Source organism: Agrilus planipennis, unplaced genomic scaffold (genome assembly GCF_000699045.2).
Source record: "Agrilus planipennis isolate EAB-ADULT unplaced genomic scaffold, Apla_2.0 scaffold195, whole genome shotgun sequence".
In the NCBI taxonomy this organism is placed as follows: Eukaryota; Metazoa; Arthropoda; class Insecta; order Coleoptera; family Buprestidae; genus Agrilus; species Agrilus planipennis.
This window is the reverse complement of record NW_020439173.1, coordinates 529,581-552,978: the sequence shown is the minus strand read 5'-3', so window position 1 is coordinate 552,978 and position 23,398 is coordinate 529,581. Positions and strand designations below refer to the sequence as shown.

Here is a 23,398-nt window from a genome sequence, read left to right as displayed (position 1 = left end):
ACCTTCTTACATCAGGATTTAAGAGGTTTGTTGATTAATGGATAAAGATTTCTTCAACACTTTCTTCTTCATTTGGAGTGATTTTCGCTGCTTCCAAAGTATTGGATTCTTTTGATTTCTGGTTAGCGTCCTGAATTGTTCCATTGAAACTATCACATTTTGTATAAACCCAAAGATCTTCAGTGACTGTGTGCTCAATATTCTCTGGACTCAATTGCTGAACTTTTGACTACTTCCTGGACTTCCTTTTCAATTTACTGTTGATATAATATCTGATGCTTCTTTAGGATATCTTCGGTCTTCAGACGTTTTACCATGACATTCTCAATTGGTGGCCTATTGATGAGTTGATCAAGGATATTAGGCTTGGATGGTATCATAATCGGATTCTTGTTCTGTTTTCTGGGTTTGTAAGTACTGTGAATGTCCAATGAAATGTTAAAAATATTAAATCTTTCTCGCTGGTGTACTTTAAGTCAGAAGTGTTACCAGAAACCATAATTATGTAGTGAATTATGATCTTCAAAGCTTGATTTCATATTCAACGAGGGTTAGTTAACTTTCATAATTAATAATTGCGCACTAGACTTAAAGAATTTTTATAATTTTTAAACTACGTACAAATGGGTGAATGAGTAAGGATCGAAAAATAATTTTCCCTGAATATATATTTATACAGAAAAGGTCATGTGCTAGAGCTAAAAGTTACGAACGATGATTTAAAAAAAACACACAAAACAGTTTAAAATTAGCAGACCGACCTGCTGGCTGTTACTTTCTAGAAGGACGACCCAATCCCAACTATCATGTTGCGATGAAAGAGAATCAAACAATTTTAGAAAATTTGCAAGTTGTTTCTACACTTTTAATGACCCAAAATAACATTAGAACGCGGACGTTTTGCTCGCGTTAACGATTTGTCTGCTGAAGTACGAACTGTCGACAAGTATTTTTAGAAAAAAATTATACTTGCACTACCTAGGTACTTTTAGTAAGAACGCGCCAACCGTTTCGAATTCCAATGTATTCAGTGGTTTAAGAGAAAAATATATGCCGCATTCGTTTACGTTGTTGGAAAATCAAATATTTGGGACATTTTAGCAGCTAAATTCTTTGTTTTTGATGGCGACTTCCTTGTTCGCCAATTTGTCTAACAATTGATTGTCCTACTATTCGCAACATACAGCGAATTAAGCAAATCTTAAAATCATCACATATCCACTCCTTTCTATCCTCAATCAGTATCCCCATTTCCCAAAAACTACTGTAGAACATCTCAGGTATCTAGCTATCTGCGAAAAGCAATCTAATCTGCGTCTTCCTCTGACCCTATTCACCTTTCTTCTTACATCCGTTACGATTAGTGGCGGATCCCGGAGCGAAAAATTCACCTCCTACCTCAAGAGCTCTCTGACTTACTTCACTCCTTCCTATCTTATGCCAACGTCCTCATTTTCCGAATAGTACAGTAAAACTTCTCAGATGTCTAACTATCTGCGAAAAGCAATATAATCTGCGTCTTCCTCTGCCTTTTTTACTCCTGTTTCTACACCTAATACGTCTAAAGACGAATGCAGGAGTGGGAAATTCATCTCCACCTTCAAGAGCTCTGTGATTTATGAATCACTTACTTACACAAGCACTAGGAAAATGTAGTGTTGATAAGAAATCAAATTAGAAAGTTTACTTTTGTGTATCAATGACCATATCACAGTGTCGTCATCTTCACACCTTCCTATCCAACGCCAACATCCCCATTTCCCGAATACTACTGTAGAACTTCTCAGATCTCTAACTATCTGCGAAGAACAATATAATCTACGTTTTTCTCTGCCTTTTTTACTCCTGTTTCTACACCTAACACATCTCATCTCCACCTTCAAGAGCTCTGTGATTTATGAATCACTTACTTCAGCACTAGGAAAATGTAGTGTTGATAAGAAATCAAATTAGGAATTTTGGTGCTGTGTATCAATGACCATATAATAGTGTCGTCATCTTCACTGCTTCCTATCCTAAGCCAACGTCCTCATTTCCTGAAAACTACTGTAGAACATCTCAGATCTCTAACAATCTGCGAAAAGCAATCTAATCTGAGTCTTCCTCTGACCTTATTTACTCTGTTTCTACATCTGACACCTTTAGTGACGGATTCCGGAGTGGGAAATTTATCTCCTCCCTTAAGAGCTCTCTGACTTATATGAATGACTTGTTCAGTACTAGGAAAATGTTGTGTTGCTAAGAAATCAAATTAGAAAGTTTGCTCTTGTGTATCAATGACGTACCTAGAGACGTTATCCCCAGCTTATTTTGTTTAACATGGTGTTTCCTACTCTTTAGTTTACCCCCCACGACCTCCACTGATTCGGGATTGAAGATACGTTCAATGAGTATACAGTGGACGAAGTCATTGCTAGGTAATGAATAAAACCCAAAAGGTTTCTGGTGGGAGCTATCTAATCGGCTGAAGAGGACCTTCATTGGTCCTAGAACGGCCTGAGGTAGAGGGGTTTTAGTCGGTAGGTCCGAGGACTTCTTCCTCGGGAATCCGACACTATCCAGTCGTACGGACGGCTGGATGTCTTTTGAAGATTTCCCCTCTTCCACGAAAACATAAAAAAAAATCAAGGTCGACTCTATAACTGCTTCGTTGGGACATGGCTGAAGAGGACCCCAGTTGGTCCTAGAACGGCCTGAGGTAGAGGGGTTTTAGTCGGTAGGTCCGAGGACTTCTTCCTCGGGAATCCGACACTATCCAGTCGTACGGACGGCTGGATGTCTTTTGAAGATTTCCCCTCTTCCACGAAAACATAAAAAAAAAATAGCTATCTAATCGCTACCAGGCTTAGCAGGCTTGGTGCCTTCCTCATCCACTTAAGTGCTGCTGCTCACAGCATGTAGGTAGCAACCACTGTCAACATGAGTCTAAGGTTTAAACGAATTTGTCTTTATTATTGCAGAAAAGATAACATTTTACGTATTTCGATGGTTATTTTTTCAGCAGACACTGTAAAGTTGATAAATAATTTCAAAAATGAAGGTCACGGTCGTCTGGTTAAAATTCTACGATAAAAAGTCACAGGTCATGTAAATTTAATGTTACCTACTATCTGGACGCAGTTTGGCAACCTGAGCCTCGTAAATAAATTAAGTTGGGCAAATTTGTAGTTTCGTGAAAGTGCAGATATTTAAATTGACTTTACTTACTTATTAAAGCTTTACAAAGCAGTGACGAAACTTACAAAATTTGAGTAATTTTACTGAAAATTCTAACGACAAAGAAATGATTAATATTGGATACAACGAAATCAGAATAACAGAATTTATTCTGGTGAAACAACAAAAGGCATTTTCTTGCGGCAAGTTCTACTTGTGTGTCATTTGGTTTGGAATGAAATAAAGTTGTTGAGAAAACAGTATGCAAGGTCCGTTACGCTTTTCTCCGAAACAATTGACAATTTCACACTCTTAACACTAAAATTGGAACAAAATTGTGAACTTATAAAGACAATTTCTTCATTGTAGACGTCAGTGTTCAAGTACTTTAACAACTGCGGCTGTCCTCCTCGGCTTCACCCCCGCAAAAGTTTAATGGTCTCTAATTAATTTTTAAAAATTTTAGAAATTAACTTTTAAGGTTTCAAGGATCATCCTGCGAAACAAACCAACCAAATTGACAACTTCAGTGTCTTTTTTGTACTTATCAAGAGTTTACATTAGATTATTTTGGGTTCGCCCCCCCCCCACCCTTAAGTACTTAACAACAAGAAAACACCGGTAGAAATCTCCAAATTGCATCAATCATTTCGTTTTCACTTAAAAATAGAAATCCTGACTTTTCGTCCTTCGGTGAGGTCTACGTCCGACGCCACGCTGCATAGAAGACGTCAATGTACTTTTCCCATACAAATCTTCTAAATTTTCAATCTCTCTTTTAAATCTTCTAATATTAATGCCCATAAGAATAATTACTTTATTCACTTTTACATGTTTGAAAACGTTTTCCTGTCATGCTATTACAATACGTTGGTAATACACGTTTGAAAATGGTCATTACGGCCTATAAAATGGTAACCGTTTCTTTTTATTTCTTTCATTTAATATGGTAAATGCCAACCAGTTTTATTCGTTTTTATTACGAAATGCATTTTAAATTATATCGGTACTTGTAGACCTGGCTACCTACATGTTTATAATAACCGATTAATAAGGATATATGACGTAATGTATGTCTTAAGTCATCGACTATACAAATTCAAAATGCATTTGATAATGTGAATCCTTTTACAATTTTCCTTTAATAATTATAAACATTTTTTTAAATATTTGGTGAATGTCTAGATGATGGCCCCCACCCCCGAAGGGGGTGCGGGTGGGTAGAATCGAAAGAGGAGGTCTCCCCCACCACTGTACGTGTCCGTCCCATCCCCCATAAAAAGTTATGGGATTTAGATGGGGGTGGGGATAGGGGGGATCGAAAGAGGGTGGTCACCTGAATAAAACCACACAAAAATTTGCTGCGGTCTCAGCCCCATAAAAAGTTGTAGGGGTTGAAAGTTGATTATTTTGACAATTTTCATACACTATAATTCAAATAAAATTCAAAAAAAAAAATATTTTCAAGCGGATGGAGGTGGGGGATGGAAAGAGGGTGGTCACTTGAACAAAACCCGATAACCTAACCTAACCTAACCTACCCTATTGATGAAGATATTTAAATAATGTTTTATATAACTTTCTCAATATTTTTGTGTATTTTTCCATTAGTTTTACCTTTGAATATTGTTTAAGAATGAGAATGAGAATTGAACCCCTCTAACTTTTTATGGGGGTGAGACTGCCACAAACTTTTTATGGTACAGTGGTGGGGGAGACCTTCTCTTTCGATCCCCCCATCCCCATCATCTAGACCTTTACCAAATTATTTTATAAAAAACTTCGGGAAAAGGGAGTCCACAATTTTCTTACATTTTCTGCTTAGAGGTTAACGGTCAAAGTCTAGACAGTTTCTTTGTGGATTATGTGATTGCGATCGTTTTGCTTTCAATTCAATTATCCGATAGATAGAGAACATCTGTTGGCAGTAACTTCTTTATTACTTACGCGATATGGTGCATAATTATTATGTTATTTACTTTTTCAAAGAACAACACAACAAATGTGTTTATAAGTAGCTTCCTTGTGCATTCACACTTAGTTTCATCTTCTGAATCCTTTTAATGGCCCCTGGCTTATCACACGGCCATTTGTTCCAATAAGATAACTAATTAGACATCCAATTATTATAATTTAGGAAACAATATGTTATTTGTCTTCTTTCATAAGTATAACTAACATATAATTCAGTTACATAGTTACAAATTATTTTGGTTTCACATCAACCACAATACGATATTCCATTATTAGTGATTAATTTTTTTGTGCGATAAATAGTAATGTGGAAAAATTGTTCATTGACGATCAGTGATTCAAATGAGTCCATTAGTAATTCTGAGTCAAGGTATAATTACTTTATTTGATTATTAACATTATTAAAGGTCAAGGCTCCATTATCTTTCGCTTATTATAGATATTAATCGTCCATCTCCAGAATAATTCCACGGAATCGCTGTACAGTTACTTTTGCGTTTGCTTGCTGCAGCGTTCTCGTGTAAAACAACAATAACGAACACATTTTATTGAACGAAAATTTAAATTTACCCGTACGCGCGCGTTGGTGTGACGTTGCGGCGATTGCGCCGATGAGGTAACGAGTGTGTTGTTTCGATCGTTCTCCCACCCCGGTCTCGATCCCGCTCTACCTAGGCTAATGTGACGATACAAACTTACTGTGTGCTGTTACTGGCTCTTACTACCGATTTGTTGCTATCGAGCGGTCACGTTGGCTGTTGTTAGCAGCGTTTGTTCGTTTCTTCTCGCTTGTGTGTTGTATGTTTGTTGTGTGCTGCAGCTGTTGTTTGCTCGTTTCAACGGTTAAACTCGATCTCAAAGAAATCGACAGTGATCATCGTTCCGTAATAACAAAACTACAACATTAATAGCTACACATAGCTGGCCGTTATCGTCGTTTAATTTGCCGTAATAATTCGTACAGTTTAAATTACTTTTGTCCGCGTTTTCAACGCTTATGTGATGTGCAGGCTCGACAAGTGTCCCTCCTAATAATAATAAGTGATCGTAATCGTCCGCTCACGCAGCCAGTATCGACTTGGATTTTAATTTTTTTCTCCACTGTTCTGGGTGAGTATATTTATTGCTCATGACTTTTGCTTTCTTTAACTGCGACATGACGGGTTTGTGAAGACACAAACAAGTGGAAAAGGGAAGCAGAAAATGATGTATCGATTTGCGAGCGAGCGCGTAGTGGTGACATAATGCTGAAGGGGTTGGTAATTGCATGTAACTCCTTTGTATCCTGTCCGTTGCATATGCGTTCATGCAATCCTGTTACCATGGTATCGAGAACAGTCGCCGAACGTTATCGAATTTCTAGAATTTTCCGAACGAAATTTCGGAAATGTATTCCCAAAAATAGTGCAAATTTGTTTTTGTGTTCGAATTGACGTATGGTACACGTGTAGGTTGCTCACTGTTGGATAGATATCATCGTTGCTTTTGCGTAAGCAGCAGTGAATCACCTCAAAAATGGTTAATATTTTTACTTATACGCATAATTTATTGTCTATTCAAAAATGCAGTTAAGTGTCTGACTACCTAGATACTGAAAAATTCCAATGTAATTTTAAACTGGGCACAAAGTATGCGTTGTTATCGGGCCTCTACGCATTTTACATTTGGAATTTTCTTCCATTTACCTTGGGAATTTACCAAGTTCGATCAATGAGTAAGTTGACGTTCTAAAAAGTCGATTAAAAAGTTTCACAAAAATCGAGTTTTAGTGGCTTAAATTTACCTCTGAACTTCGTGGGTCGTCCGTCTGTTCTCCTCTTGGACTAGTGCCATGTTTAGATAGAAAACAAATTTAGAACTGGTTCGTGCATTTAGTCGTTATATTGCAGTTGAGCTTTTAATTTTAGGATACGCTAATAGACTTAGGTAGGTAACGGGCGGAACAAGGAATATTTTAGTTGAATGACATAGAACAAGCTTGTGCCAAAAAATCCAATAGGTAAGCGACAAGTGCGCCAGGTATTCCAAGTATTTATTATTGATCGCTTTTGTTCTACTACTACGTAATTGTTATTAATTAGGTTTACCTTTTTGTTTATCGGTACAAAATACGGTACGCCACCCAGTTTTGCAAATAACATATAATAAGGTCGATACCTACTCCTTATCGCCATCGCCATCCTCTTTGCTTTGTTGAGTAGACATTACAAATTTTAATCGACAACGGAAACAACGAAGGCTGCGGTTTTGGGGTCTGTAGGCTCAAATATTTCTTTTGTTTGTTAATTAGAAAGATATTTATTTATGTACATTAGCTGCTGTCTTATCAAAAATGTAAACTGAAAGCCTGAGTATGCTTTGTACAATATCTTAACGGATAACATTCGCGTGGCGTAATAGGTACCAACTGAGTAAAACATTAAAAGAATTTTCAAAATATAGTGATTTAATTAAAGGTCTGTAGTTACGGTTCGTACGGGCCACAAGCTGCAGTAGCAGCCGTCATCGACAGTTGAAGAAGCATAACTCCTGCTTCCAGTAGTGATCAGGGCGAGTGGCCTATAAGTCAGTGAAGAATTAGGGCCGCTCGCAAACTTGGCGACTTCTGGTCGTCACTAAAAGCAGCCCCATATTTCTATGCTGTATGCAGTTCAAATGTTATCTGCGCAAACACAACGACAGTAATGGTCCATTTGGGCCACAAGCTGCGCCAACAGCACGTCATCGCGAGCATAGAACATACTTACCGCTTCTAGTGGCCATCAAAAGTAGCCAAGGGTGCAAGGGGCCTATAAGTGGCTCAGTGTTTGAATTAAGGCTGCTTGCTCACTTGGCTGTTTCTGGTTGCCTCTAGAAGTGGTCCTATGTAGATGGACAGTATTCCTGTGTTGTATGCAGTTCAGTTGTTATCGGAGCAAATCCGATGGCAGTAATGGTCCATTCGGGCCACAAGCTGCAGCAGCAGCCCGTAATCGACAGATGAAGTTGGCGAGCGCAGAACATACCTACTGCTTTTAGAAACGGCCAAAGGTGTCGTCGACAGTTGACACGAAAATAGAACATACCTACTGCTTCTAGAAGCGACCAGGAGTGGTCAAAGGTGTCATCGACAGTCGACGCGAGCAAAGAACATACCTACCGCTTCTAGAAGAGACCACATGTGGCCAAAGGTGTCATCGACAGTTGACGCGAGCATAGAACATACCTACTGCTTCTAGAAGCGGCCACATGTGGCCAAAGGTGTCATCGACAGTTGACGCGAGCATAGAACATACCTACCGCTTCTAGAAGCGGTCAGAAGTGGCCAAAGGTGTCATCGACAGTTGACGCGAGCATAGAACATACCTACCGCTTCTAGAAGAGGCCACATGTGGTCAAAGGTGTCATAGACAGTTGACGCGAGCATAGAACATACCTACCGCTTCTAGAAGCGGCCAAAAGTGGTCAAAAGCGTCATCGACAGTTGACGCGAGCATAGAACATACCTACCGCTTCTAGAAGCGGCCAAAAGTGGTCAAAGGCGTCATCGACAGTTGACGCGAGCATAGAACATACCTACCGCTTCTAGAAGCGGCCAGAAGTGGCCAAAGGTGTCATCGACAGTTGACGAGAGCATAGAACATACCTACCGCTTCTAGAAGCGGCCTATGCAGAGGACAGTATTCCTATGTTACATAGAATATAATATTTATTGAAAGGTTTAAAAGTATCTTCGCTTTAGCGTTGCGTCTACCTCATATACACAATTTTTTGTTTTCTTTGCAGTATTGTCCAATTTGCACCTTTCTGAATGGGTTACTAACCTTCAAAATTTCTCTTGTTTTCCTTTTTTTTTGTTTAAAAAAGGCAACGACCGTTGTTGCTAACGTTACTTGAAGACGTGAGTAAACTTAAGATTTAGACCAAGTTTGCTTAAACCAGGTTAATTGACATAGTCTTTATCGATTGTTTGTATTAATTGTTTGATTGGGCACATGATGCCGTAATAAACAACATCGTAGTGTCAAAACCATAAAATTTCGTCGTAAAAATCAGCGAAATTTTAACGATTTAAACGTAAACCTTCTTTTTTGTGGTCTAATAATAAATCAGTTAATAGGATATCTATTTTAAATGAGTTCGTCCAAAAGAAAAGTTTAATTATTGTCTCAACGTGATTACAACTACAAAAACAGGAAATTTTATGTATGCATGTTATTACTTTACTGATTGTGAGTCAGTTATTGTTAATTATTATATTATTGTTAATTTTGTTGAGTCATAAAATGTTTAATATATATTGTAACTACATTCATGGTGAAATACAGTTTTTATTGTTTGTGTAAACATGAATTTATTGAAGTAAGTAACTATAAAATCGAAATCGTCTTGGAGAAATCTGGAGATGTAAAAATTTAATTATTGCATGGTTAATGGTTTGTTGCGTTGTAAATTTTACTTAATCTGCTTCAAAAACTTGGCTGTCAAACTTTTCTACTTGCTTCCTGGTTTTTTTAGTCCATGATACATATTAATTAGCGAATGGTCCTTCAGAGATGTCCAGCAAATATAAAGAGCAAAGTGAGCAGAATCATGACTGTGCTCATTCGAATTAATAGATGTCCTTGAAAGTAAACTTCTGTTGCATATTTTTGGAGCGATATACGTATAAGTAAATAATTTGAAAACTTTATATATAAAACACTTTGACATTTAATAGTGGTTAACATCAAATATTAATCATCATCATCATAGGGTCGTCAGTCCTAAGATTGGTTGGACACGTACTTACACTCTTTCCTATCCTGGGCTAAACTTCGCATTTCCCTAAAACTAGAACATTCCATATCCTTAACTATTTGCGAACAGTAATCTAATCTAGGTCTACCTCTACCCCTCCTAATTCCCGTTTCTGCCTCTAGTATGTCTCTGACTAAACCCTCATGTCTGAGAAGGTGTCCTGCCAACCTATCTCTCCTATTTCTTATTGATTTCCGTAGAGTTCTTCTCTTTCCAATACCTCTTCATAACTTTTTCTACCCACGTTATCCTTATCATCCGCCTATAACACCACATTTCGAACGCTTCTAATGTTTTCTTTTCCGCCGCACCCACTGTCCATGTTTCGCACCCGTACAACGCCGTGCTTCAAGCATACGCCTTTAACAACCTTTTTCGAATTTCTAAATTAACCGTTCGCGAGCATAGAAGTTACTTCTTTTTGTTAAAGGCGACACGACCCTGCGCTATCCTCTGCTTTATATCCCTACTACTCCTTCCATCCTGACTTATCTGACTTCCTAGGTATCTAAAATCAGCCACTTCTTCTAATTTTTCATCTCCTATCTTTATATTCGCTCTTTCCCTACTTTTTCTTTCTTTGCATACCAGTATTTTAGTTTTACTTTTATTTATTTTAATACAGTACTGTTTCCATTTTATTTAAAGCTATCTCTAAGTCCTCCTTGCTAGATGCTAATACTGCTATATCATCTGCAAATATTAATGTGAAAATTCCTATCAATTTTTTTGTACGTATTATTATGTGCCTTCGTCTAATCGGTCTTAAAGATATTTAATGAATGTTCTTAAAGCTCCTTGAACTATTTTTTAATAAATGTTGCGCTAATCGTTTATATCTGAGTGTAGACAACTGCCCATTATACCCGACTTGCGTCACAAGGATAATGATCGAATTAGGTAATAAGCGCGCAAGAATAAAGTACGATTTGCGAAACAATTCTTAATTATAGGATTATTAGTTTAGTTGATGCCCTTTTGGGGAAAGAAATGCATACTGTTATACATGTACCTATATGTATATTCTTAATATACATTCATAAACCAACAATAGGCGTGTAGGTAGTTTTATTTCCCATTTGTTTCTTCAAAGTTTGAACTTTTCATGCTCTAGTTTTTACGCATAATGAAAATTAGTAGTTTTAATACGTCATGGATTAGAAACAACTGGCAGTTATTTTCAGGTCTACATTGGTGGGAGAGAGAGAGAGAGGTCATCAAAGGACAACATCATCTTTTGAAAGAATAATTTGTATCATACGTGACTCCAAAAAAAGTGTTGATAAGTTTGAAAATTTATCTAAATAATACAAATCTGTTATGTAGAATTTTCGATATAGAAAATCAACTGTGACAGACGGTACCTATGAAGGGTTCCGCTTTTCTTTTGAGATGGCAAACCCTAACATTTTATTATAGCTTTCTGTTGTTTACGTATTAAAATATATTTGTAAAATTAGAACAAGAAAAACGGTCAGGTTTTATGTTAGTGGTAACTACAAATCCGGAAGAAAAAAATACGTAAAACTCTTGCATTGTTAAATGGACTCCATTATGATTGCTTGTGTTCTTGTTTCTTGTAACTGGAGCACATTGTTATGAAATATCCAAATATTACCTTGATTAGATCAGAAATTTCGAAAAAGTGCCGCGCCTTTTTACTTTCGAAATTTTTATGGATTGTTTGAGATCGCTCTCAGTTTTTATGACCTGAGTTTACCAAAGAAAAAGACTTCTTGTGCTACTAATGTTCATACTTCAAACGCGGACGCAACTTCAATATTTTTATCTGATTAAGAGACCAAATAGACAAATAAAAATGTGAAAATGGGCAAAACAAAGAAAACATTGCACGAAATATTACAAAAATAATTTTAAGGGTGCTTATCTATTTTTGTGGTTATAAAGTTGGAGACATTCTTTCTCGTTATTGAGTAGCATAAGTGTTAAAATTTGATCAATTTTATTAAAATTCTCAGAAAATGCATAACTTTCATTTTTTACAATACTTTTATGTGGTCGCCCATGATATTTGACATCAACACGACCAAAGCCATGGTTAAAATCTATCATAAAAATTAGTACAAACATTGGCAGGGGTACAGAAAAGACATCATCATCATCGTCGTCAGTCCTAAGATTGGTTGGTCCACCTTTTCCTATCCTGAGCTAATCTTCGCATTTCCGTAAAACTAAAACATCCTACATCGTAACTATTTGCGAACAGTAATCTAATCTAGGTTTACCTCTACCCCTCCTAACTCCTGTTTCTGTATCTAATATGTCTCTGATTAGACCTTCATGCCTGGGAAGGTGTCCTACCAACCTACCTCGCCTAATTTTTTATTAACTTCCATAAAGTCCTCTATTCTCCTATTCTTTCTATCCTCTTCATTTCTAACCTTNAATGATCGAATTAGGTAATAAGCGCGCAAGAATAAAGTACGATTTGCGAAACAATTCTTAATTATAGGATTATTAGTTTAGTTGATGCCCTTTTGGGGAAAGAAATGCATACTGTTATACATGTACCTATATGTATATTCTTAATATACATTCATAAACCAACAATAGGCGTGTAGGTAGTTTTATTTCCCATTTGTTTCTTCAAAGTTTGAACTTTTCATGCTCTAGTTTTTACGCATAATGAAAATTAGTAGTTTTAATACGTCATGGATTAGAAACAACTGGCAGTTATTTTCAGGTCTACATTGGTGGGAGAGAGAGAGAGAGGTCATCAAAGGACAACATCATCTTTTGAAAGAATAATTTGTATCATACGTGACTCCAAAAAAAGTGTTGATAAGTTTGAAAATTTATCTAAATAATACAAATCTGTTATGTAGAATTTTCGATATAGAAAATCAACTGTGACAGACGGTACCTATGAAGGGTTCCGCTTTTCTTTTGAGATGGCAAACCCTAACATTTTATTATAGCTTTCTGTTGTTTACGTATTAAAATATATTTGTAAAATTAGAACAAGAAAAACGGTCAGGTTTTATGTTAGTGGTAACTACAAATCCGGAAGAAAAAAATATGTAAAACTCTTGCATTGTTAAATGGACTCCATTATGATTGCTTGTGTTCTTGTTTCTTGTAACTGGAGCACATTGTTATGAAATATCCAAATATTACCTTGATTAGATCAGAAATTTCGAAAAAGTGCCGCGCCTTTTTACTTTCGAAATTTTTATGGATTGTTTGAGATCGCTCTCAGTTTTTATGACCTGAGTTTACCAAAGAAAAAGACTTCTTGTGCTACTAATGTTCATACTTCAAACGCGGACGCAACTTCAATATTTTTATCTGATTAAGAGACCAAATAGACAAATAAAAATGTGAAAATGGGCAAAACAAAGAAAACATTGCACGAAATATTACAAAAATAATTTTAAGGGTGCTTATCTATTTTTGTGGTTATAAAGTTGGAGACATTCTTTCTCGTTATTGAGTAGCATAAGTGTTAAAATTTGATCAATTTTATTAAAATTCTCAGAAAATGCATAACTTTCATTTTTTACAATACTTTTATGTGGTCGCCCATGATCTTTGACATCAACACGACCAAAGCCATGGTTAAAATCTATCATAAAAATTAGTACAAACATTGGCAGGGGTACAGAAAAGACATCATCATCATCGTCGTTAGTCCTAAGATTGGTTGGTCCACCTTTTCCTATCCTGAGCTAATCTTCGCATTTCCCTAAAACTAAAACATCCTACATCGTTAACTATTTGCGAACAGTAATCTAATCTAGGTTTACTTCTACCCCTCCTAACTCCTGTTTCTGTATCTAATATGTCTCTGATTAGACCTTCATGCCTGGGAAGGTGTCCTACCAACCTACCTCGCCCAATTTTTTATTAACTTCCATAAAGTCCTCTATTCTCCTATTCTTTCTATTACCTCTTCATTTCTAACCTTTTCTATCCACGTTACCCTCATCATTCGCCTATAACAACAAATTTCGAACGCTTCTAACCTTTTGTTTTCCACTGCGCCTACCGTCGATGTTTCGCACCAGTACAGTGCCGCGCTCCAAACATACACCTTCAATAATCTTTTTGGATTTTCAAAAGAGGCATAGGACAATAATTACTTTTATGTGGTCGTCAATGATTTTTGACACGTATTTAGGACATCAACGCAAGAGAAGCCTCCGGTAAAAACTCTCACAAAGTTTTGTACATACATTATCAGAGGTATAGAAAAAGACATAGTCTACCATTTATCCAGGGAAAAAGTACTGTTCCCTAGGGATAGAACAATTACTTTTATGTGGTAGTTGATGATGTCGATATCGTGTCTGTATAAATGATACCTATTACACCTTTGAACTGTAATTCAATACAATTTTAATTTCATGGTAACTGTAATCATAGTATTTCCGTTATTCATAGTTTCCTAGATCTCTTTTACACATATCAGTTACCATCAGTAATGTTTGCATTCAAACACTTCCTGTTAGAAAATCTTTATTAACAGAATAAAATAACTTTCCATTTTTGTAATTTTAATTTCACATAATACTATGTTGATGGCTTAATTCTTCTTTGAAACATTTTGATTAATTTTGCAAGATTTTGTGTACATGTTTGGCATTTTACTTTTTACGTTTTAAACTCATGAGATAATTTCTCATTAGTCATGGGTATCAGACAGTTAGTCAATAATACCAATGTAAGATGAGCTAGTATGCTGCTACGGTCTATTGGCGCCTATCAAGTCCTTAAATTGTTATATTACTCGAAGGTCAACATAAATTTATATGCACTGTCTCTTGTTTGCATATTGTGTTCGTTTGTTTTGACGATAGATAAATAAATAATTCACATACCACTGCATTCCAATTTAACTCGTTAAAATCTGCTTCTAGTATCTTCATAGAACATCTGCTACTTTGTGTTGAAGCTTGATCTGTTCCCAAAGAATGGCAGTGGCTGTATTTTTGTTTTATAAATATTTTTGATAAGGGAGCAACAAATAAGTAGATTTTTTGAGTGAGTACTACTTACAATTTCTGGGGGTTCCTACTATGGAACTTCCTTGATTACATACATGCTTCTTCCAGGGTAGGCGTTAGGGAAAGATATCTAGAGTCCTTATTAAAAATCCAGGGATTATCAGCGTAGAAATAGGGAGTCAGCTCCTCTAGTGAATTTACTTTTTCGTTAAAATATCTAAAATAGTAAGCAGGAGTTATTTTCTTTCATTTCATGTCAAAACTGTTACCACACATGCAATTTCGAACACTTAATGGTTTCTTGAACAAATTAGTTGTACAAACTTTGTTTATACATGTGTACTATGTTTTTTTTCTCTGCTGTGCATGAATTGTATTATTTATCCTTTATGTCCTTTAATAAGATCATTTTATCAGTGGGCAGGTAGTTAAGAATCTGATGACCGTTTTTCAATAACATAGTTTACCTGAAACTCCATCGTTAGTTGTTTAGCGTGGCACACAGTTGATGACTGAATCAATGTTTTTGCAACGCCTCGCGCATGTGAAAGCTCATGAGATTCTGAAATAGCTCTACACATTTTGTGTGTTAGTTTATGATCGAAAGATATTCTCAAATGTTGACATGTTACAATAGGGGGACTCTGTTTGCCGGAGTTAATATCCTGAATGGGAAGATACAAAAAGTTGTTCGTTGTATTCATTGTTGTGGCTGTTTAGTATTTTAACGTGGTGCCTTGTCCTACCGTGTCCGGTATGTTAAAAATTTACATAGTGAAACATGTACCATCGTGTACAGTTGTGCTATAGACAATCGCTTATGTTTTGACTGTTAATGAGAGGATTATATACCTCGCAGTAGAAATTTGATTTATTTGAAGTTGTTCTGTTTAAAACACAAATAAAAAACCTAAAATAACTATTTCTATTTTATATTTCATATAGATGCAATTTTTTTGATGTCGTGCAACTGTCTCTACATCAGATTGTAGTATCTGTGTTCGCTGATAATACAATTGTAGTACATAAGTAATGTCGCCAGATGACAGCTGTAAGTTTGGGTTTATTATTCGCACAGGCGTATTTATTATAACAACTAATTGTACCCAAGTAAAAAATAGATGCATGTTACATTTGCTTATCGTAATGCATACATATAGTTACTTTATCGTTATCTATTTCCTACATATGTATAATATACGTATGCATAGTCAAACGTTTGTCTAAACAAATGTTTATTTATTCTGGTTGATATGACATCATCGGACACTTAAAAATAGTATTTGTTTACATCGTTACTATGCAATAAATGAAGAAGATGCACGAACGGATGTCAAGTACAATATTTAAAAATGTCCTATATCAACTAAAGGAAACGAAAGTAAACTTTCAAAAATTGTTCACAAAAATTGTTTCACCATAACATTGGCTTCTTCAGGTGAAGATATCTTCAATGTTGTGAACAATTAATATTTTACAAACATTACTTTCGTTTCCTTTAATTGATTGTGGAGTTTCAACAAGTAAAGTCTTCTACTATTAATTATGTCCTACATAAGTCCGTTACTAATTTTAAGGCATCTGTTGTATGCAGAAACTTCAATAGTCCATTGTTTATAGACGACCACGTAAAAGATAATCTTAAATCTGCTACCTGTTTACCTTTGAAACATTTGCTATGCTTATCTTTTACAATACCTACACGCATTTATTTGCACGATATGTTAGGTTTATTTAGTGATTTTATATGTTACACTTGGATATTTATTCATGTGGCAGAAAAATCTGGCGTTTTCCATTAAAATTTCCTCCGTTTGGAGCACATTTAAAGTACGTGACCTTTATCGACTGTCTTCCGTTGAATATTAAGGCTGTTTATACACTGGTGGAACATGTTCGTGTTCGTGATTTATTCCGGAACCTTCTCGTAGTTTTGTTTGCCTGTAACAAAAACGGCGCTGCTTTCTCGTTTAGTTGCTTAGCCAGCCGTATTGTAAAACGCCCAATGTCTTATGAACAAGGATATAATAAGAATAATAAGTACAAACAATGACATCCTGCGCGGTTTTGTTGCTCGTTAGCTTTAAATAGGTGTCTTAATGGAACGAATTTATTTTTAACAAACGGTCCCTCGACCTGCGTGTTTGCAGACGTGTTAAAGTAACAATTAAACGCCGAGGTTGTTACTTTTTAATGTAACCTTGGCATGAAATGTTAAGCAAAGCAGTAAAAAAAGAAAAAACAATTACAAATTTAATCGTTGTAGGTATATTTACTAGAGTCAGTAGCTACCATGCATAACTTTAGCAAGCGCGCGAATAAGTAGGAATTTGTTTAGTTATAAGCGGTAGGAAAATATGGAAAATGTGAAAATGTCAGCAGGGAATTTGGTATTTCTGGGGAAAATTTAAGAATTTTCATAAATTTTCTGGAAATATCTATCTAGATAATCACAAAATTGAAGCAGGATTTAGGAGCATTAGTACTTTTAATTTTAATTATTAATCACTTTTTCGTCTTCTAGAAACGCTGGTTTCTTCGTGGGCAAACTAATGCAATAAAAATTTAATTGATCAAATAATGATTCACTATTCATGAAAATATGCCGTGATAAATCCAATGAATACTAAAAATAAAGTCTTTTGCATAGTATATTTAAATGCTTCAACATTCGCAACTACAATTAGTATTTCTGATCAAATATTTATAGATACCTAATAGAAATTACCAATAAAGAAAAATATCGATAGAATCTAAAAATCGAGTAACACCCTCGAAGGACGCAGTATTAATTAGAGTAATTTTTCTTATTTGATAAGTAGGACAATGAAGGAAGTAAATTGGCAATCTTAAAATTTTAATTTTTCAACATCATTTCTTGGATAATTACACGGAATCAACGGTAATTTAAGTAACGATTTGGTGGCCGATTACATAAGCGAAAAAGTTAAACATGCGGCTCGTTGTGGATACGCTTGTTATCGCATGTAACAAAGTTTGCCAAGGTTGCTAACTATGAAATAATAATCAGTCGCAGTGAGTAAATATAACTAGGAAATTTGCAGCGATTTTGCATTGAAACTGTTTTTAAAAAGGGGCTTTAGTAAGCGTGATACAGCTTTAGCGTTATCGGATCTTCACACTAATATCGCAAGAATGATCAGATCACTTTTTCACTTCCCATTAGTTTTGCAATAGAAATGGAATAGCGAGGACTGTTTTGACTTTCGAAATTATGATTAATATTAACCTATTATGCATACATGCATGGTCGACTGTGAAGTTTGATTACAGCGATTTTTAAATTGATTATGTGCGATTTATAATGATCGAGAATACCTGTCAAGGAAAAACATCAATTTGGATCTAAACTTTTCGTTAAGTAACTGTTCTTAGATTAATAAGGCGCTTGTGTAACAACAAAAGTCTTAATATAGATGTTATGAAAGCAAGTTTAATTAATTTTCAATTTAATTTTCTCAATGATATTAAAAATACAGCGAGAGTGCCCAAAATTATGAAAATTGTGTTATATTTCTTATTTTTAAAATGCAGTATAATTTGTCGCTAATTTGTCACCAAATCCTAAAACTTGTCGTTTTAATAGGTTATTGAAAAATAGACGAAATTCTGGTCTGCTTCTGTCATATTTTTTATTTCTGTAATGCACTATGTTTTGTCACTAAATCCAAAAACTTGTCGCTCCAACAGTTACTGGAAAATAGAGGAAATGCTGGTATACTTCTGTTATATTTCTTATTTCTAAAATGCACTATAATTTGTCGTTAATTTGTCACCAAATCCAAAAACTTGTCGCTCCAACAGGTTACTAGAAAATAGACGAAATGCTGGCCTGCTTCTATTATATTTCTTATTTCTAAAATGCACTATAATTTGTCGTTAATTTGTCACCAAATCCAAAAACTTGTCGCTCCAACAGGTTACTAGAAAATAGACGAAATGCTGGCCTGCTTCTATTATATTTCTTATTTCTAAAATGCACTATAATTTGTCGTTAATTTGTCACCAAATCCAAAAACTTGTCGCTCCAACAGGTTACTAGAAAATAGACGAAATGCTGGCCTGCTTCTATTATATTTCTTATTTCTAAAATGCACTATAATTTGTCGTTAATTTGTCACCAAATCCAAAAACTTGTCGCTCCAACAGGTTACTAGAAAATAGACGAAATGCTGGCCTGCTTCTATTATATTTCTTATTTCTAAAATGCACTATAATTTGTCGTTAATTTGTCACCAAATCCAAAAACTTGTCGCTCCAACAGGTTACTAGAAAATAGACGAAATGCTGGCCTGCTTCTATTATATTTCTTATTTCTAAAATGCACTATAATTTGTCGTTAATTTGTCACCAAATCCAAAAACTTGTCGCTCCAACAGATTACTAGAAAATAGACGAAATGCTGGCCTGCTTCTGTTATATTTCTTATTTCTAAAATGCGCTATAATTTGTCGTTAATTTGTCACCAAATCCAAAACTTGTCGTTCCATCAAGTTACTGGAAAATATAGACGAAATGTAGGCCTAATATCAAGCTGGTACTATATACAGCGAGATATTGTAGAAAAGTACTGACAAATTAACGATAAATTAAAGCCCTTATAGTATTTATAGTATTTTTCTGTCATATTTCTTTTTCATAATACCTACACTATGTGTGGTATTGGTGGCCAATTTTTGAAAAGAGAAATATAACTTTATAACCTAAATTTGAATGAATGAACTGAAAAGATAGTAAGTAATAAGAACTTTTTAGTTGTATTTGTCTATAATAAACAAAAGTAAGTAAGAACTTAGTAAATTAGTAATCAAATTAATGTAGTAGATATATGTTTTCTAAAAAGTAATATCGCTGCTCTTTCTTGATCACGTCTGTCGTGCAAAAGCTTCAAAAGCTTGTGAATTAGTTTTTGAACGTCGGCTAGTAGAGGTGACAAACATCTGCGTGACATAGGAGATTATACATTAATTACGATTATGATTTTCAGAAATGATGATCTATTTTGTATTTCTTTACAAAAGTACTTCTTTCTTTAAAATAATTCTGGGGCTATTATTATCAGAGCTTTTAGTTTCAACTTGCGACTTGCACTTGCATAATTGACATCTGCAAGCACATGCGGATGTGAAAGCGGATGTCATCTGTAGTACAAAGTAAGAAATTGTAATTATAATCAGAAATCGCTAGGCTTTTGGTACGTAATATTTCTGAAAACCAAGATTTTGGTGGAACAATAATATAAAGGTATGTTGGTTAGTTTATAATCGGTTAATCTTATGATTAGTTTTTGTGGTTGCTGGACATCAAGGTAGCGTGGCACAGTTTTAACAATGTTGATATACATTCGTTTCGAAATCGAATTATTATTTCGGTCACCGTAATAATAATAAATAATATAAACGTAAGTATGTTATAAATAATGCCGAATCTTTTTCAAGGAAAAAAACATTAATTTAACAACAAACTTTCCGCATGTTCGATGTATTATTAACTTCTTTCATGAAATATTCTAGACACTAATGATTGGGTTTGATGATTGATGAAATGTCCGAAATGAGATGAATCGGCAGAATGTCTTTACGCTTTGTTCAAACAATTATGAAGGTTTGCTTAGTTTAGGACAGATTTCGCTTGTACCGACAAAGAAATGTGCGATTTCTATGTTCAGTGAACAAATAGCCTTTCCTGTACCTATACACACTTACCTATTCTTGTAACAAAAGTAGGATAATGACTTCATACGTTCTAAATAAGTAGTGACGCAGAAGTGGTTATTTTTTAGTCTCGGTTTTATTGTGTGACAACCCTTGTACACATATGTAGAGCTAATTGAGAATCTCATGAACTTTGGTATTGGATTGTGCAGTGACAAAACTCCGTCGGACATGAGGATATTCAGTTCTTTTGGAAAGTTTTTAGAATGCAAAGAAATTAGTAATTTATATTTTCGCTAACCATTTTACTTTATCTGTTCTCCTACCGATTAAAAAAACAATTACTGTGACAGTATACCGTTTATCTGGAGCTCAATGTTAACAGCCGAGTCAATGTTTTCATAATGTGCAATATGAATTCAGTAAGGTCTGCCTCTCGTGCACGCGAAGACCCATGAAATTCTGAACTAGCTGTAGTGGGCACTTTATGATTTTTCCACCCATTGCATTGTATGAAAGGAAATAAATGACTACAAGGCTTGTTTCCAAATCGAGCACCTGTGTTACAGAACGGAGATGACTCATCAGTAGTTGTATTAACTATCTTTGTGTTTGTGTGGGCTAGAACAACAAATTTTGCACTTTATTTAGGTGGCTACTGGAATTCGTCTTCTAAATTTGTACATTTGAATTGTCAAAATGAGCATTTACTAAGTACCTCTTAATTTATGTCAATTTGGAAAAAGTTTTCGCGGTCTTTGAACGATAAGTAGTTTATTTAGACGCGATTTTCAAGGCGCTAATTGGTGTACGGGGGCGCGCGCAAAAAAGGCGCTGTAATGGGACGGACGCCCATGCTTTTTCGACTTTTTAAGTGCAGATAATTAGTAAAAGGGGCGCGCCGTGTTAAAGGTTAAATGGATTAATTAAAGAACAAAATACTCTGCTACAAAAAATTACGCGTGCTGTATGATCTGATACCGAAATAAAAAGGCGTTCGGTGACATTTCAGATGAAAAATGCTATTTTTATCGATTAATTCAATTCAGTTTTATTTAATTAACGGTTCAGAGGATTATTTTGTGCAAAAATTTCGTGAAAATGCACGTACCTATTCCTTGGTTGCGCACGCGTGAGCCGTGCATCCGACCGTTCCGCACACATTTTTGTTAAACGTAGTCGAAACTGCCAGACGCGGATCGCGATTTCGATCTTGTTGGATCTCATCAGCGCATCGCAGACAGCTCCGACAGGATACAGAACGACTTTTACCTGCTGTCTTAACAGCGCGTTTTAGAAAATACCACAAATGGCGCGGAAAACGCCATCTGTAGTACGATACTACATTTTGGGATTACGTATGCTCCAACAAAACGCGCTGTTAAGACAGCAGGTAAAAGTTGGTCTGTGTTCTGTCGGATCTGTCTGCGACGAGCTAATGAGATCCAAAAAGATCGAAATCGCGATCCGCGTCTGGCAGTTTCGACAGAATACAGACCACTTCGAATTATTTTATTTATTAGTAGAATACCAAGACCAAGAAGTATGGTACAGACACATGTACTTCTTCTAAATTGAACAGTCAACTGAATAGGTACGTTGTGTCATTTGAGAAAATAATTAAAACAAGTAGGGGGCATTTTAATTATAACTGCAGGATAATTAAGATGATAAATGGGTCATTATTTTGACCTTTATTTCCACTAATTCAGTTGAAGATGAATGTGCTAGCTCTGTAATGTAAGTAAATATGGTGAAAGATGAACTCGGTTAAAAAGTTATAGTTCACAAATTTTTTAGTTGAACAGGTTTCTTTCTCGTATCTTATGAGAACTCTAAAAATATTACTTACATAAATAAATTAGTTTTAAGGTCTATAAAATGAGGGACAGCCAGCTTTTACGTAAAACTATTGACGCTCATTTCATATTTCACACCAGGAAACTATTGCTTTCCTTGTTTTCACGATGAATAATGTACTTCATGGCCGATCTAATAAATGAAACGTTTTGTCAACACCAAGAAAGGAGTGCTCATGTAAATACTACACAATATTTTGCAACAATATCAATAAAGCGGAAGTAGAATAATAACAAAAAGGCTACAAATATGCGTTAAGTAAAGTCATGCTCATCGAAAATGGACAGGAGAGAGGGCAATATTATCTAGTCATCATCATCATCATAAGGTCGTGGTTGGACACGCACCTCCACTCTTTCCAATTCTGAGGTAATTTTCGCATTTCCCTAAACCTAGAACAACCATATCCTTAACTATTTGCGAACAGTAATCTAATCTAGGTCTACCTCTACCCCTCTTAACTTCCGTTTATGTCTCTAATATGTCTCTGACTAGTCCTTCATGCCTGAGAAGGTGTCCTACCATCCTATCTCGCCTATTTCTTTTTGACTTCCATAGAGTCCTCCGTTCTCCTATTCTTTCTAAGACCTCTTCATTTCTAACCTTCTCTATCCACGATATCCTCGTCATCCGCCTATAACACCACATTTCGAACGCTTCTAACCTTTTCCACCGCGTCTACTGTCCATGTTTCGCACCCGTACAGCGCCGTGCTCCAAACATACACCTTTAACAGTCTTTTTCGAATTTCTAAATTCATCATTCGCGAACATAGAAGTGACTCCTTTTTATTGAAGGCGACTCGACCCTGCGCTATCCTCTGCTTTATATTACTACTACTCCTTCCTTCCTGACTTCCTAGAAAAGATACTCTTTAATAGGGGTTAATATTTATTATTAAGGTAAAAATTCATTCAGGAACAATTTTTCCTCAGTAAATTGATGTAGAGAAAGACGATGCCGCTTTTGATGATAAATTTCATTACT

At 35.5% G+C, this 23,398-nt stretch overlaps 1 protein-coding gene across 2 annotated transcripts in view; it reads left to right on the top strand.

The window, feature by feature from the left end:
* The first annotated feature begins 5,794 nt into the window (after positions 1-5,794).
* Positions 5,795-23,398, top strand: part of LOC108739850 (dnaJ homolog subfamily B member 6) — a 39,130-nt gene continuing 21,526 nt past the window's right edge. Inside the window, exon 1 of one of the 2 annotated variants that reach the window (XM_018473928.2) lies at positions 5,795-6,240. The gene's annotated coding sequence lies outside the window, so the exon portion shown is untranslated. The remainder of the gene's footprint in view (positions 6,241-23,398) is intronic. The other variant, XM_018473933.2, reaches the window with a different exon arrangement.